Source organism: Nesoenas mayeri, assembly GCF_963082525.1.
Source record: "Nesoenas mayeri genome assembly, chromosome: 19".
Lineage (NCBI taxonomy): Eukaryota > Metazoa > Chordata > Aves > Columbiformes > Columbidae > Nesoenas > Nesoenas mayeri.
The window spans coordinates 4,378,715-4,393,307 of NC_137568.1; positions in this window are offsets into that span (position 1 = coordinate 4,378,715).

Sequence of the window (14,593 nt, forward strand, 5' to 3'; positions counted from 1 at the left end):
CAACCTCTGGGTTATCTGAGAATGAACTTCACACCAAATTTGGGGCAAGGGTGCCATGCCCCTGGTCTGATCTGAACCAGGTGAGAAAGAGGGTGAGCAGTAGCAGATGCAGAGCAATGCCAGCGTGTAAAAGCCTTGAGTGTATTTTAGTGATCAGGAGAAACACGAGCAGCAGATGCTGTTGTTACCAACCAAGCATGCAAGCTACCCCTTTGCATTCCAGCATCCAGGTCTTAGTGTGGGAGATAAAGCTCTGTGCTTTGACACTCAGTTCTGCCATCATTTAGAACACACTTTATACGTGTATCTGCCTTTACATTTTTCTTCTTCACGTGCCTTCCTTCTACTTCCCTTGCAGATGTTCAGAGCTGGGATTACTCACTCTTAAAATGATAACACAATTTGCTAAGTGGAATGTCAAAATACATGGGGGAGTTGGATACACTGTCTTGGTGTATTTTTTCCCCCAATGAGTTAATGTTTTTATTAGTTAATGTCCTCATTGTCAATATACAGCCGCATTTAAAAACTGAAAATATAGAAAGTCTGTGTAGGAGGGAGAAAAAAGCAGCAAGGTTCAGGTAAAATGCCTCTAGAGATTCAGTAGGAGACAGGATGATGGATTCAGCCGTTCATTCCCAAAATATATAATGGCTGCAAGAACATGAACTGAAAATATTATAAATTAAAACAGGGATTTCCATTATTACCTTCAAATGGCAGTTGAGAAATGCCTGAGGTTTAGGGTTGAGAGTGCTTATGTTAGGATCTGACCTATAAGAACACTATTTGCTGCTGACAGGTATGAAAATGCAATGTAATTATGCTTCTAATCAGACATGCATGTTTCATAATCATATAACAGTTCCAAATGCATTTTTCCTCTTAGAGTTTTGGAGAGAGACACACACAACCTGAAACCCAAGAGACTGCAATACAGATATATTTATAAGCACTTCTAAGCATACATTTGACTGGCAGCTTCAGAAGTGAAAAAGCAGTATCTGGTGGTTTAAAGCACCTGCCTGGAAAGCAAAATTTCCTGATTCTCTTATCTTTCCTCTTAATGAGTGAGTCCACAGACAAACCAGGTAACACTTTGGCTCTTTCTACTGGCCAGCTAGAAATTCTAGTTACCCACCAGAGTAGTTAAATATCAGTTTCCAAAATCACAGAATATTCTTTACAATTATTTTCAGTATTAGAAAATATTTAAAGACTACAGTGAACAAGGAAATGGCATATCACGGGCATGTTACTGAATGCTCTTATGAGTAAGTTCTGAGTGTAAGTTCGTTGAGCTTAGAGTGGGACTTTTGCCCTGCTCTGTTTCAAGAGACAGCATTACAAACACTGATTTTCCATGGGTACAGCTCCTCTTTAAGTGCTTGCCATCAGCAGCTGCAGCCAGAATTTCAAGAGCACAATTTTAATATTGGCATCAAGAATGTGGCCAATGCATCTCTAGATCTAAGAAGTAGCTCACTGTATTTTTTTTTTATTTCAACTGATTTGCACTTCTTTAAACTAAAACAAAGGAACTTCTGGTTTGTTTTCTGGGCTTATTGATATTCTCAGAACACTAAACTAAGGCCTGAGACTCATGGGCTCAGTCCCATCTGTTGAAACAGGATGACGACACAGGTTGTCTCCTGCAGGTTTTCAGTGAGCACCTCAGGATGGAGCATTGATTGCACATTCTGCCCCACGCTGTCTTTGTCTACAGGAGCGTTAGCATTCACGGTGTCACTCAAAGGGAACTTTTACTGCCCACAACAACCTATTTCTGTAGCAAAGGTCAGATTTGTTATCTATCAGGATGTAGCAGCACAGCGGAATAATGAGTTGCCACAATGAACTGGCCTTTTTACCTTCTGAATGGGCTTCTAAATCAAGCAGAGGGAGCATTGACTGAAAATCATTGGGTCTGTCTACTTGAAAGGTCATAGTCTGAAATACTGCAAGATAATTTCACCCTGGTTTATATAGTGAAGCAGCCTCTGGTACAAAACTCACCACCTACACCAGTTGTTCAGTTCTGTGGCCTTCTTGGGATTTCAGATGGTAATGGGAAAAAAAAAGAAAGACTACTTCGATCTGTCACAGACTTAGAGTAGTAAATGGAAGATAGAAAACAATAACGACTTGTGGTTTGGTTTTTGGTTTTAAGGGGTTTTTTTTTTTTCTGTGTGGCAAAAGCCACCATAGCTTGCAATGACTTTTGTTAAAGAAAGAACATTCTTCCTTCAAGTCCCAATAGTATTCTTCACTGAATATAGAGAACTGGGTTTAAAAATATATAGATATATATGTGTGTGTATATATATATGTATAAGAGCAGCCCATGAAAATAAAGCAGAATACTCCATGTCTCACATGGCGCTCTCCAGAGGCAGGATCAAAGAAAAAGGAGTAAACTGTGTCTGACAGATGTTAACAAACTACAGAGGCTCATTTTAATGAAGCACTGGAAGTGGCCAGTCTGTTGCAGTGAGGACATTATAAAGGAAAAAGGGAAGGGCACATAGAATTGAATCTCTTTTCTGGAAAGTATCCTTAATGACGCTCTGATGACTCTCAAGTGCGCTAGAACACTCTAGAACTTTCAAGTGAGTTAGAACGTGATCTAGAACACACACTAGAAATTTCAAGTGAGCCAGACCACAAATTCCAAATGACAGTTCAGGAATTCAGTCCAACTGGATTTTTCTGTTCTCCTACTGTAAAGGCTCCTTCAGCAGTCTGGAGTGATGCTGCAGAGCGGTTCTTCCCAGGGACACCCAAAACACCTCCCGCCTTTCTCCGCAAAGATCCGGCTGGTGCTGTGGGTGGCTCTTGCAGCGATAAAGGATAAACTGTGTCCGGCTGCTTTGAACTATGTCTTGTGTTGCCTTCAGCCCACTTTTGTTCTATCTTGTATCACCCAGGGACATTATGATCTTTAAATGCATTACATTTGAAACAATATTAGGAGGAAGAAAATATTAATCTAAATGTAACAAAGAGATAAAGAAACAGTTGCACAATGTAAAATGCTAACTTTAAATATTAAAAAACAAAACACACGAGTTGAGGGAACTTGTGAACCAGCAGTCTCAACATTTATTCCATATTATTATATTAACTTCAGGATTTAAATTTGGCTTTTGTTCCAAGTAGATTCCTTAAGGGGTTGTGGCTAATTTTCAACATATTTAAAAGTGTACACTGAGCCCTCCCAAAAGAGTAATTTCCTTAATTGCTTGGTACTGCTGCTTGGACTTATAATCTTTTTTTGAAATGACAAAGAGTATTCAAGTCAAGACATCTTCCCTACATAAAAGATTACCCTCTATGATTCTGCTGCTGCTTTTGACACAGTGGTCCTCTGCAAATTTCCTGATGTTTCTGGAAAGGGATCTCTTTATAATAATATTAATGCATGCACGATCCCTACAAGCCTTCACTTTAATCTTGCTTAAACAGCTAAGTTATTAAATAGTAATTCCTAGTGCTATAAAAACATCATCGTCCCATGAGACGAAACAAGAACAGGGAATGTGTAAGGCATTGGCATTTTAAAGCTAATTTAAGGAGGATTTATCACAATTAGAAAAAGAGATAATGACGGATATATGCAAATCACCTGGCTAATAGTCACCCACATTCTGCCACCGTCATCAGCATAGGTTAGAAGGACAAACTCCAGCCCTGTCTGCAAACACCGACGACAGTGCCAAGCTGAGCGGCTCCAACATCACTTTCCCAAGAATCAGCGTGAGAGCAGCTGTGGGCAGGATTTAATAGCCCAAGACAAACTGAAATGTTATTGAAAAGAATAAGAGATTTTCTATGGCTTAAGGCAACATAATTAACCTTGCCTTCCATCCCGCTTTAGCTACAGAAGAAATAATACCTAGGACAAATTTTATTGACTGCGCTCGTGTTTTCTGCAAAGAAAGGCTTGTGAAAAGGTGAATGCTGGCTTAAGTCTTCATGGTTAAGAAGTTGTTTAAGTTCCATCTCACAGGTGTTCTGCATCTCCAGCTCGAGCTGCCCATCTGTCCCTGTTGAACAGACCGAAGTGCACACACCACGTTCAATGCTGATGATACTCTGCAGGCTCCGATCTCGGGCCTCCCTTCTAAAACTTCTGGTTCCTTGTTCTCTTCTAGTGATTGTATAGTGATTGTATACTATTCCTGTCCATGCTAAGCTAAATTTGTGTGTATTTGGATGGAGCAATGGGTAAATGGAAGGAAGAAAGTAAAGGAAGCAAGGCATGCAGGAAAAATAATAGGGTTTTTGAGATATCTCCAGAAGCAGCATTAGTATTAAATGAGAATGGCAACTACGCTTGGCAAGAGCTCAGCTGAAATCCGGATCAATGGTAGGGGAAAAAAGCAAATTGGGCCACGGAAAGCGAGCCATCTGATGGATGTGAGAGAGGTGGATATTTGAGAAGGTTAATCCTAATAGAGAAGGCAACAAAACATATGAAAGGAGTTGAATGTGTGCTAGTTTCCAGGGAAAATAAATAAATAAATAAATAACAGCCACTCTGCTACAGCAGCAAGCTTTAAATAATAGGCAAGATTTGGCTGACTAGATCTTCTCTGCAGCAATACAAACCACTGTACTATGGAAAATAAATCAGTAAAAGAATCTGTTTTTCCAGATTTGGTTGTTTGGGCTGGTTGTAGTTGCAGGTGAGACCTTGCAGAAGACCTCTTCAGGGTCTGGGGGTCCACGTGAAATGGTTTTAAGGTCTAATGAAAACCCCAGGTAGATTAGCTAAATACAGGCAAAAAAATCAGTCATTTTGGTGTTGGTATTAGCTGGTTTCTTCAGTGTCATATTTTGCTGTGTGTTTTTCTTGGGATTACAGAGAGGAATTACCAGGATTTTTAAAATATATTAGCCCAAATTTGGAATACTTACTTTATATATTGCCTTCATGTGGCAAATTAAATTTCAGGGCAATGTGAATTAGATTTTCGAGTAAGTAAAAGGGTCAGCCTGGGGGTTTCTAGCCTCATCAATAATGGAGCTTGTGTTCTAATTGAAATTTATTCAGCATATCCTGATTTAGGTGGATAATTTAACTCAGCAGCTTTCGAATTTGCTGAGACTGAAGGCTAAAGTCTCGATAAGTCATTTAAAACATTTTCCAAAAATTACCTGACTCATAACCAGGTTTTGTGCCAAAACCTTGGAATAGAATCACTTCACTCCTTTCTAAGCCCTGCACTCTTTAGAGCCTGTGCTGATTTTTTTTGAGTTCAGCTAGAAATTGTTTGTTGTGACTGATAAGCTGGGCAGCAAGCAACACACCACGTCTTTGTAGCTTCCAAGTGTGCTTACTACTATAAAACCCAGCTTGATGCAAACTTAAACCCCAGCTGCTGATGTAGATTCTCAGTAGGAAAGCCCTCAGAGGAAGGGATGTGCATAGGAGAAAAGCAGATTTGACTGAAATAAGGAGGTCCAAAATTAAATGCGCTGGTTTTGGTCTTTGTTATAAAATCAGGAGATGGTTCCTTTCCATCTTGAATTCTCCAGGTGTGTTTGACCTTATTCTTCTCCTGCTGATCAGCTGCTCAGAGTTACATTTTTTCTGTGCAACTAACTAGAAATTTTTCAGGAAGGTTTTGGTTGTGTTTGTAGGGTATTGTAAGTCAGAAGTTCCATATGTGTTCGAATACATTTAAAACTTTAAACAGTTTGATTTTATGTATTTATTCTGTTGATAAATTATTCTTGTTGCTCTAACGAAGCTGAATTTGCCCTTTCAGCACTTCTGCAGCACTAAAACCAGGGGTGAAGCAGAAGTAGTTATTAATCTTCTCTTGCCAAAGAGAAAACAAGTGTTTGCCTCACGGTCCATCCCTAGGCTAGAACTGGAAGAGGTCCTGCTTTAGTTAGCGCAGTTTAAACTTGTCACTATTAGTGGATATTTGCCAGTCTGGTCTCAAAGTCCATCCCTGCTGCCTCTGCATCCTCTTGCAAATTCAGCTCCTGTTCTCTTTTCAGAGATCCTCATACCATTTTTCTCGCCTTAGAAATGTTCAGTACTGCACTGAATTACATGACTAACATCTCACGGGCATGGTTTGTTTCTTCAATAAGTACCAGGGGATGGGAGTCAGAAATAGGAGATCACTCGCTGTGCCACAGGGAGAATGTGGTGACATGAACACAGTCTCCAGCTCCTTTCAACTTAATGACGTTTTCCCCTCCTCCATCCGCATGGTCCCACAGCTCTGTAACTGTGTAGGGAATATTAAGAAAAACAGGTACCCAATATAGTGCAAACATTCTAAAGGAAGCATAAAGTTATTGAAACCTGAAATAACTTGGTTTTGATATAAAACCACCACCAGGTGAGCAAATCCAGTTGCCCGTAGCAAGTAAGAGTTAATATCCTGCAAATTTTGCTTCGAGCAACTCTAACTGCTATAACAAGACTGAAAACCATGTCCAGTCCCACAGATGTTTTCTGCTTTTGGGCTGTTTCTCTCGTTTCTTCATCAAATTAGCTCTCTAGAGTCAAGATAAAGATGCAGATGTCTTGGGTATGTTTACATGGTGCATCAGAGATCTCTGACTCGCTCTGTTCCACGTACACAAACATGCACAGCTCCGCGTGAAGATGCCAGTTGAAATCCCAAAAGCAACACGTAAGCTGCATCTGGGCATCGTTTGGCACACACTTCAGGCTCACTTCTCAGCACAGGCTGTAAGCACAGCAAGGCTCTCTCCGGTTCCAAAGCCAAGCTGGCCCTGAACATTTACAGATCTCCACACTGAGTATTTTTAGACTCCTCGTTTTCCAACAGTTGGTTTTGATTCTGAACTGGAGCATTTTCGTGTCTCTCATGGAAGAAGGTTTATTTGAAATGTTACTTTTAATTCTAGCATTTTTCTGTTCATAAATACAAGGTTTTCTAAGTGGAAATGGGTTTTGAAATAAAAAGTTCTCCATTTTCAGGCAACATTTAGAGAATAGAGAAGCATCGAGCATTTCATAACTTCTCATTGGTTCTTATACCCTAAAATCTAAGGGCTAAAATCATCATTATTTCCATAGCAAGGGGCTAAAATCATCATTATTTCCATAGCACCTTAAAGACATCGACAAGGACTGAAAGCAGGGGGAAAACACTGCATTGCAGTCCATATACTTACTTTCTATTAAAAAAGGCAAGTAGGTGTAACTAAAAACCAGATAAAATGCGACAAAATTCCCAGATGTATCTGTGGCTGTGTGCCCAAGCCCTCTGGTACTGCAGCACAGCTGTGGGGACCCCAGGGTGGGAATGACCCACAAAGGCACCCAAAAGGTCTTGCTGTGATTCTGAGGAAAAGCAATGGTGTCTTCACATGTCCTATCGTTGTTCACACTGTCAAATCACATGGAGATGACTTCTTTCCCCAATGTATGTTAATCAAAATGGCTCAATCTGCAACCTAGTCTACATATGCAAGAAATAGCAGGAATTTCTCTCACTGTGTACTGGCCTGCTGGGCACAGTGAGTAAATCTCCCGCTGGATTTGACTTCCAGCAGGAATCTGTGAAAGGACACGTCACTAACTGTGCACTTATTTTTGCATAGCAGATTTGTGCCTTCCTGGAATAGACCCACTAGTCAGCAGCAGCATCTGGTATCATCAGAAAGTTTTAAACAAATACAGTATTAGAGCAATCTGTTCATCCTAGAAGAATTTTAGATCCTTTTGCTGTTTCTATTTATGGGGCGGTTGTTCTTTTACCACATACAGCTTGCACAGAGATAAAGAAGCAGAACAAATAAGCTGGTTGTGGCTTTTTGTTTAATTTAAAAATCTAAGTTATTAAATCATTTAAGCATTTGTCTAAACTCAGTGGGTTTTAATAAGATTCAGCCACATGCTTAAGGTAAGTAGGTACTTAACACCTTTTGAAAAAAAGAAAGTATATTTAAGGAAAGCACCTAATGATAGAACAGTACCTTTTTTCTGTATTTAAGAGGTTTCAGTTCGATGCATAAGCGTGGTATTAAACTTCTGAGATCAACGTTGTTAGTTCTCTTGCATGCTGCAGAGAGAAAGCACAGGAGCAGTCTCGGGATCACATCTGCTGGAGCACCATGCATGGCATCTGTGCTTTTGCACCTATTACCATTGTGTTGCTGTCTCAGGTTGTGGCAATAGGATTAATTTCCTTTATTATATCTGTATTCCATTTGTACAGGGCTTACTAAAAATCTAGAACTGGTGCGAAACACTGAGAAACTAGTGATCGTTTTCCTTGTGTGCAGGTAAACGCACATCTATATTCAGAAATCTGCTGACAATATTGCACAATATTGCATATTTTCTGCAGTTGATTTGAGCAACAGGAACAGCAAGAGTTTAACTGCAGCTTAAGTACCAGTTCACAAGATGATTGTGCACTGTTAACTGAATCAAAGCTAAGACTAAGCACTTCTTGAAGCTTATTACCATTCAAGTGAGACCAGTTAAAAAGTGAGCACCGATTTAGAGCTAGTGACCTTGAGCTGTGAATGTTATATTATCAGATGCAGCTGAAAACAGATTTGGCTTAGCTGAGGAGCAGGCACAAACTCACAGTAAAGAAATTATAAGTAACGAGCCACTGCATGAGAGGCTCTGCCTTGCTTTCAGCCCTCATTCCCCATGAAATCAGAAAATTGATGGTAAATGCACAACATCTTATTGGGCATGGGTGGTTAGAGAATTCCAAATTGAAAGGGGCTGGGGTTATTCTTGCCTAGCAAATGAAACACTAACTATATTTCAGTGCATTTGTGTATAGCAATGGAAAACATAATTTATCTGGGATGTCAGGAATAGCATTGGTTTTTATTAACTTTAAATAAGGATAGGAGGCTTTGCTCTACTGCTATGTAGGTACGTGTACCATCAATTCCTGTGCATATATATATAGATACAGAATTATGACAGTGCTGGAAATTCCTCAAAACCTTGCTAGGAGAAACCTGTTATGAGCTTATAGCAGATATTTATTTTATGTTTTAAGAATTCAATAGACTGCCATTAATCTGCCCTCTGGTAATCCACAGAATAGTGATTGAGCCAGACACTTAGCTGGTGTAATGTAGTGAAGCTCTTCTGAAAGCAACAGGCTCCTACTCTAAGATATAAGAGGCTTAGGCTCAATTCCCTGATTTACCACAGATCTCTTGTGTAACCCTGGGCAAATTCCTTATTTCTAGATTAAAAAAACACAGGGTTCACAAGCATCAAATAAAGTTTGAATCCTGACGATGCTCAGACTTCCCACATGGTGTGTAAGGAGAGCAGGGCTCATTAAATGGAATGCAAAGTAAAATATGCAGTGGCCAGACATTAAGGAGGCACCTGCAGCATCCTCACATCATTTCTATATGGCTTTGGGAAGCCAATTCTATGAAAGAAGCCATAATCTTACCTATTCCTAATACGAATTCTCTGGTATTGCTTCCATCAACAGCAGAGCACCTGGTTTCTTACTGTTCGTCAAGACAGGTGTGAATGAGGGGCCAAGTTTTTCAGTTCAGTTATGTCAAAAGCCTTTGTGAGCAGGTATGCAGGCAAAATGTTCCAGTCTCTGGTCAAGCCGCAGCTGACAGCATGTATCAAGCATCAGATCTCTGGAACTTAGTCATCAAAAGAAGGACTTCAAAGAAATTAATGACTCTAACATTTAATCTTTTTGCTGTTGCTTCATGATCTCAATATGGAATTGGAAGGTAGCTGCATTAAGGAATATAAAGCATTCTGATCCTGCAGCAATGGGGACTATGTAAGTAGCTGAAATTAATAGATGCTGTCATTTATAGTTACGGAGAGTTTGAGCACCAGCGTACATTGAGAGTGAGCATGGTGGGAAGGTTTGAGCTCTTTGGGGTTAATAGACTGATCTCTGATCCGTACAGGTAGAGCTGTCTGGGGGGTCATTGTACAGAGATGAGCCAGACAATAAAGGTCCGTCCTGCAGACAAGACTGCAGAATAGGCACCTTCGTGGCAGTGAATGAAATACAGGATGAATTATAGATGCTCTGTTAGCAAGTGGTCAAGTGAGCGGTGATGTCAGAGCCCTTTTTGTAGCTTTGTCAAGTGACTGAAGTTATTAGTAAAATTATGACTACATTTGGTGTCTCTTACAAGAGGTGAAAATTAGCCTTTTACTTCATGTTCTATATATTCTCAGTTTGAGTAACTATAATTGTAACCAACTAGTTCCTTCATTTACCTTGGCATTACATTATTTTTTTTAAACAGTGGCTTTTATTTTTTAGAGGAAAGAGGAGTCAAATAAACCCAGCAAAAGCTATAAACGAAATTACAAGCACAGGTTTATAAGCTTTTTTATCTTTAAAAACTAGACAGCAATATCTGTTGCTATTGTTGTTTCTATCCTGAGAAGTCACCCTGCACTACAATATACTGAACGGTACTATGTCCACTGTTCACTGTAAAACAGCTAAACATCCGTGAGTCATTTGTTTAATCATTTCTGAGCTTTTATGCCAAGCACCTGCCTTTTAATTTGCTACGACCAACCTGAAACATCTGTCAATTTTTTTTCCCCATGAATTAATAACTGTGTAATTAAAATCCAGCAGAGAGCTCAGCTGCAACTCCTGGTTAATTAGGACAGGAGGTAGCCGTGTGAGCAGCGTGGCGTTACATCGGTTGGAGGAGGTTTGGATTTGAACCAGGGCTCTGGGGGTGACACGGAGCTTCCAGTCCATGATTTAACTGTGAAGCTTTGGGATACTTGTTCCTGTAGCCAGTACATCTATTTGTGGGCAAGCAAATATTGCTGAAATTACTTAATCAGGATGCAGTGCCTGAAAACTATTTTCTTTAAATGTGTGTTTTTAAAAGGGTCTGCTTTTAGTTCTTGCTATTCTCCAAATACTAAGAAAAGGAGAAGAAACAGTGCTGAGCTAAGCTCTTGCCTAGAGCTGGTTTGTCCTTCAAGTGGCAGTGGGAGTGTCACAGAGAGAAAAATGACCTTCTGGTTAAAGGCCATACCTGCTGCTAATGTGCAACGGTTGAGGATTTCAGTTTCTTCCAGGATTGCTTTCTACACCCATAATTGAAATGGCCTCCAAGTAATCAAGATTGTTCCTGGTACTGAAAATACCAGTTTGATTCAGGTTGATGCAGGTTTATTCCTGCAGCTTTTGGAGTAATTCTTATACTGCATACTTGACATGTAAAGATTTGGGGATTGGTTTTATGCTTTTTATTTTGTTTTAAAACAGCAGACAGAAATATTTGTTGTTGGATCACATTTCAGCACACCTATAGATGAAAACATCTGTCTGAAGACCTCATCACTTGTCAAGACTTTTTTTAATTTTAAAATATGCACCAATTAATACCACAGAATTTTTCAAGCTTGTTCACTGAAGGCACAGGAACTCGAATTGCAGCTAAGAGAGATGTGAAAGATTTTTTCATTAACTTCAATGATTTGAAAAGAAAGTTAAACTAAATCTGTAGCACACAATATATGCCATATGTATTCTAAACACCTTCCTGTGTATCACAGAGAAAATAAAGTGTCATGGTAACTCAGAAGGCATTCCTGTTTTAACTGGACAATTGTATTTTACTACTGTCCAAATTAATGAAGGATCTCCTACAAAATAAGCTTCTTTAAATAGCCTGTAATGTACAGAGATGTTTGGCCAATTCATATATTCTTCATTGTCAGCTTAAATGCAAAACAGTGATTTGCCATTTTCCTTCGCAGACAAGATGATAGAAAAGTTTCCAAGTTCTCATATGTTTGTTTGCTATAAATCTGAGTAACTGAATTCATACCTTATTTTCCATTTTGAGCTTGCTCTTTGCACAGCAGTATATATATAGCAGTTGCATTCCATTCATGGGAAATTCCTATAATTTGAGATTCAGAGAGTTTTTTATTTCTTTATAAGTTTTCCTGTGAGATTCAAGCAGAGGATTTTACCTTCCAGCGAATAAGGTGTATTTAATAATTAATCTCATACAGAAAAGTTGAGTCAAGATTCACAATATTCTACAGTATAATGATTTCACCATTTGTTTATAAATCTAGAATCCATTGCAGGAAAATATGCCTCTGGAGAGAAGCCGGGGGAATTGGACGATGCATCTTTGTCTCTGAGAAGGTGAACTTGAGAAAAGGCTTTAGTAAGTTTCCTTAAATATACAGCAGAATATTTATCTCCAGGATTGATTCAGGGAAAAAGGAAGAATGTTTCCTGAAAGGAAGAGGAGGAGAAGCAGGACAGTTTTTCAATTATCACCATATCATGAGGATAGAATCCCAGAGGAAGGGAATATGTAATATCTTAAACAAACAACAAAACCACAACAACTTATTTCTGAGATCATTTACACTCATATCTAAGTAAAACAAGGTACACATGGTTTGAGTTTCAAATTAGCTTGACTCCCATAGTGTGTTATTTTAAAAAAGTGGGTTTCACTTTGAATTCTCAGTGTTTCGGAAGAGGGAGGAATTCAGATTTGTCAGAGTTCACAGTGACCGTGTGCCGTGACTGTGTGGTCAGCCCAGGACCGAGGGGAAACAACCTGACCGGCATCCATTTATCCTAAAGAAAACTACAGCCCTTACCCTCTTCTACGTTCTGAGAGCTTTGCATTGCATGTAGAGGTTGGTTTTGGTTGGTGGGTTTGTTTTTTGGTGGTGGGGTTTGGTTTTACTTTTTTGAATTTCAAATTATAAGAAAGCACTATAATGCTAAAGAGCCACATGCGTCCAAACCACACCGTGCATATGAGAAAACCCAATATGGCTGATAGGGTATTGCCCTTCCGATAAACCAGTCTTTATACTTTGAGAAACCACCGCATGAAAAATGAGATTTGTTGGACAAGTTTGCCCTCTGCAGGCACAGCCACCTCCTCCCTCCCTGCCAGCCTTGCTCCCCTTTGCTACACAGGCAAAACAAACACGCTGCTAACACAGCGCTTTGGATTTATTTTTTTTATATATATAAAACAGTAATTACCTAAATAGATATTCGGGGACGGCTCTTTTTTCTTAGTGAAACTGGGTCCCAAACATTAATTTAATTTGCCCAAATAGCTCCTGATTAGGTTTGCTGTTATCTGAAGGCAATGAGCTAATGGAGATGAGGCAGAAGGGATTTGATTTACAGCCCTCTGGCTGTTTGTTCAAGTCGAGCTACCAGCACAGGCCATAACCAGCATCTGGTCTAATGAGCTACAGTGAGAATCCTGCTGATTGTATCTTTGTTGTACTGGCTAACGAGGAGGAATCACACTAAAATAGACTCCTGGTAAAGACACCGAGAGTAAATGCAGCTCTTGGGAGATGGAGGAGGGAATACTTTGCAACTCCTCACCTAATCTCTGCTGGATAATGATCTTTTAAGAATGTTGTTTCTAAACCAAACCAAAAATCATCACCATGGTTTATAATTTTCATATAACAAATAACAGCAGGTGCAAGTCAGTATCATAAATCAGTTTACACGACAGCTGTTCAAGCATGTCACTCAAAGTGTTGTGTGTGTATGTGTTTCCTTGAAAGCAGGACCAAAGACTAAATAAAGTTGTGATTTAAAAAAAAAAACACGCAAACAAACAAACCTGAATTAATTTTTATATATATATATATATATATATATATAAAACTGTGAGCATTAAACCAGCAAAATTAAGTTGAAAAAATCTCTGCATAGCTATAGCAATTAGAGATGTGATTTTATATTTGTAATGGATATAGCAGCATCAACAAAATCTCTACTACAAATAGAATTACATTGAGAAGCCTGCTTATGTTGGTATAATACATGTTAGCACAAGAGGCAGGCACAAATCACGACACTAAACACTCTTGTTTCAAAACATTTTGCAAAGAGAAGTTATTTAGCCTCTTCCTTTTTTTTATATCATACCATGTGTGCTTGCAAAAGATGGGAAATGCCCCTTAATAGTAATAATTAAGTAAAATAATGTATCTGCAATCATAGTAAAATTGCAAGGAGTGCAGTAGGACCCTCCTGGGACACTTTGACCACCAACTCATAAATACCAAGGACTCCAGTCCAGAGAAGGCTGAAGAGTTGGGCAGGCTTGTTTCAATTAGAATCTGAAGCCCACTAAGAGTTCCTAGATCTAGACTAGTAGCTGATTTCAATGAGTAACTTTAATCAGTGAATTCCAATGAAAAAAAAGGCTTCATCAGTTTTTTTCCCCTGAGCAGCTCAATGAAATATGCTCTCTGAAACAGGATCTGACTCACGCTGCAGGTTTAACAAGGGCTAATTTAAACAGGTCCTTCTTTCGGTTTCAGTGTTAAAAAGCAAATGAAATTAACACCTAAGGTTAGAGGATGTCTTTCAAAATTCTGCAACCGAGAATAAATAAACAACCTCCTGTTTTGACAGATGATGCCTGGCTTATAACCAAATGACAAGACTAACAGAAGCGTGGAAAATTGAAACAGTCTCAACTGGAGCCTCACCAGGCTATTTGATGAACTCCAGCCATTTACAACTGGAAAAGTAAGAAAGACTCAGCTCCCACATTCATTGTACATGATCGACTGCCCCAA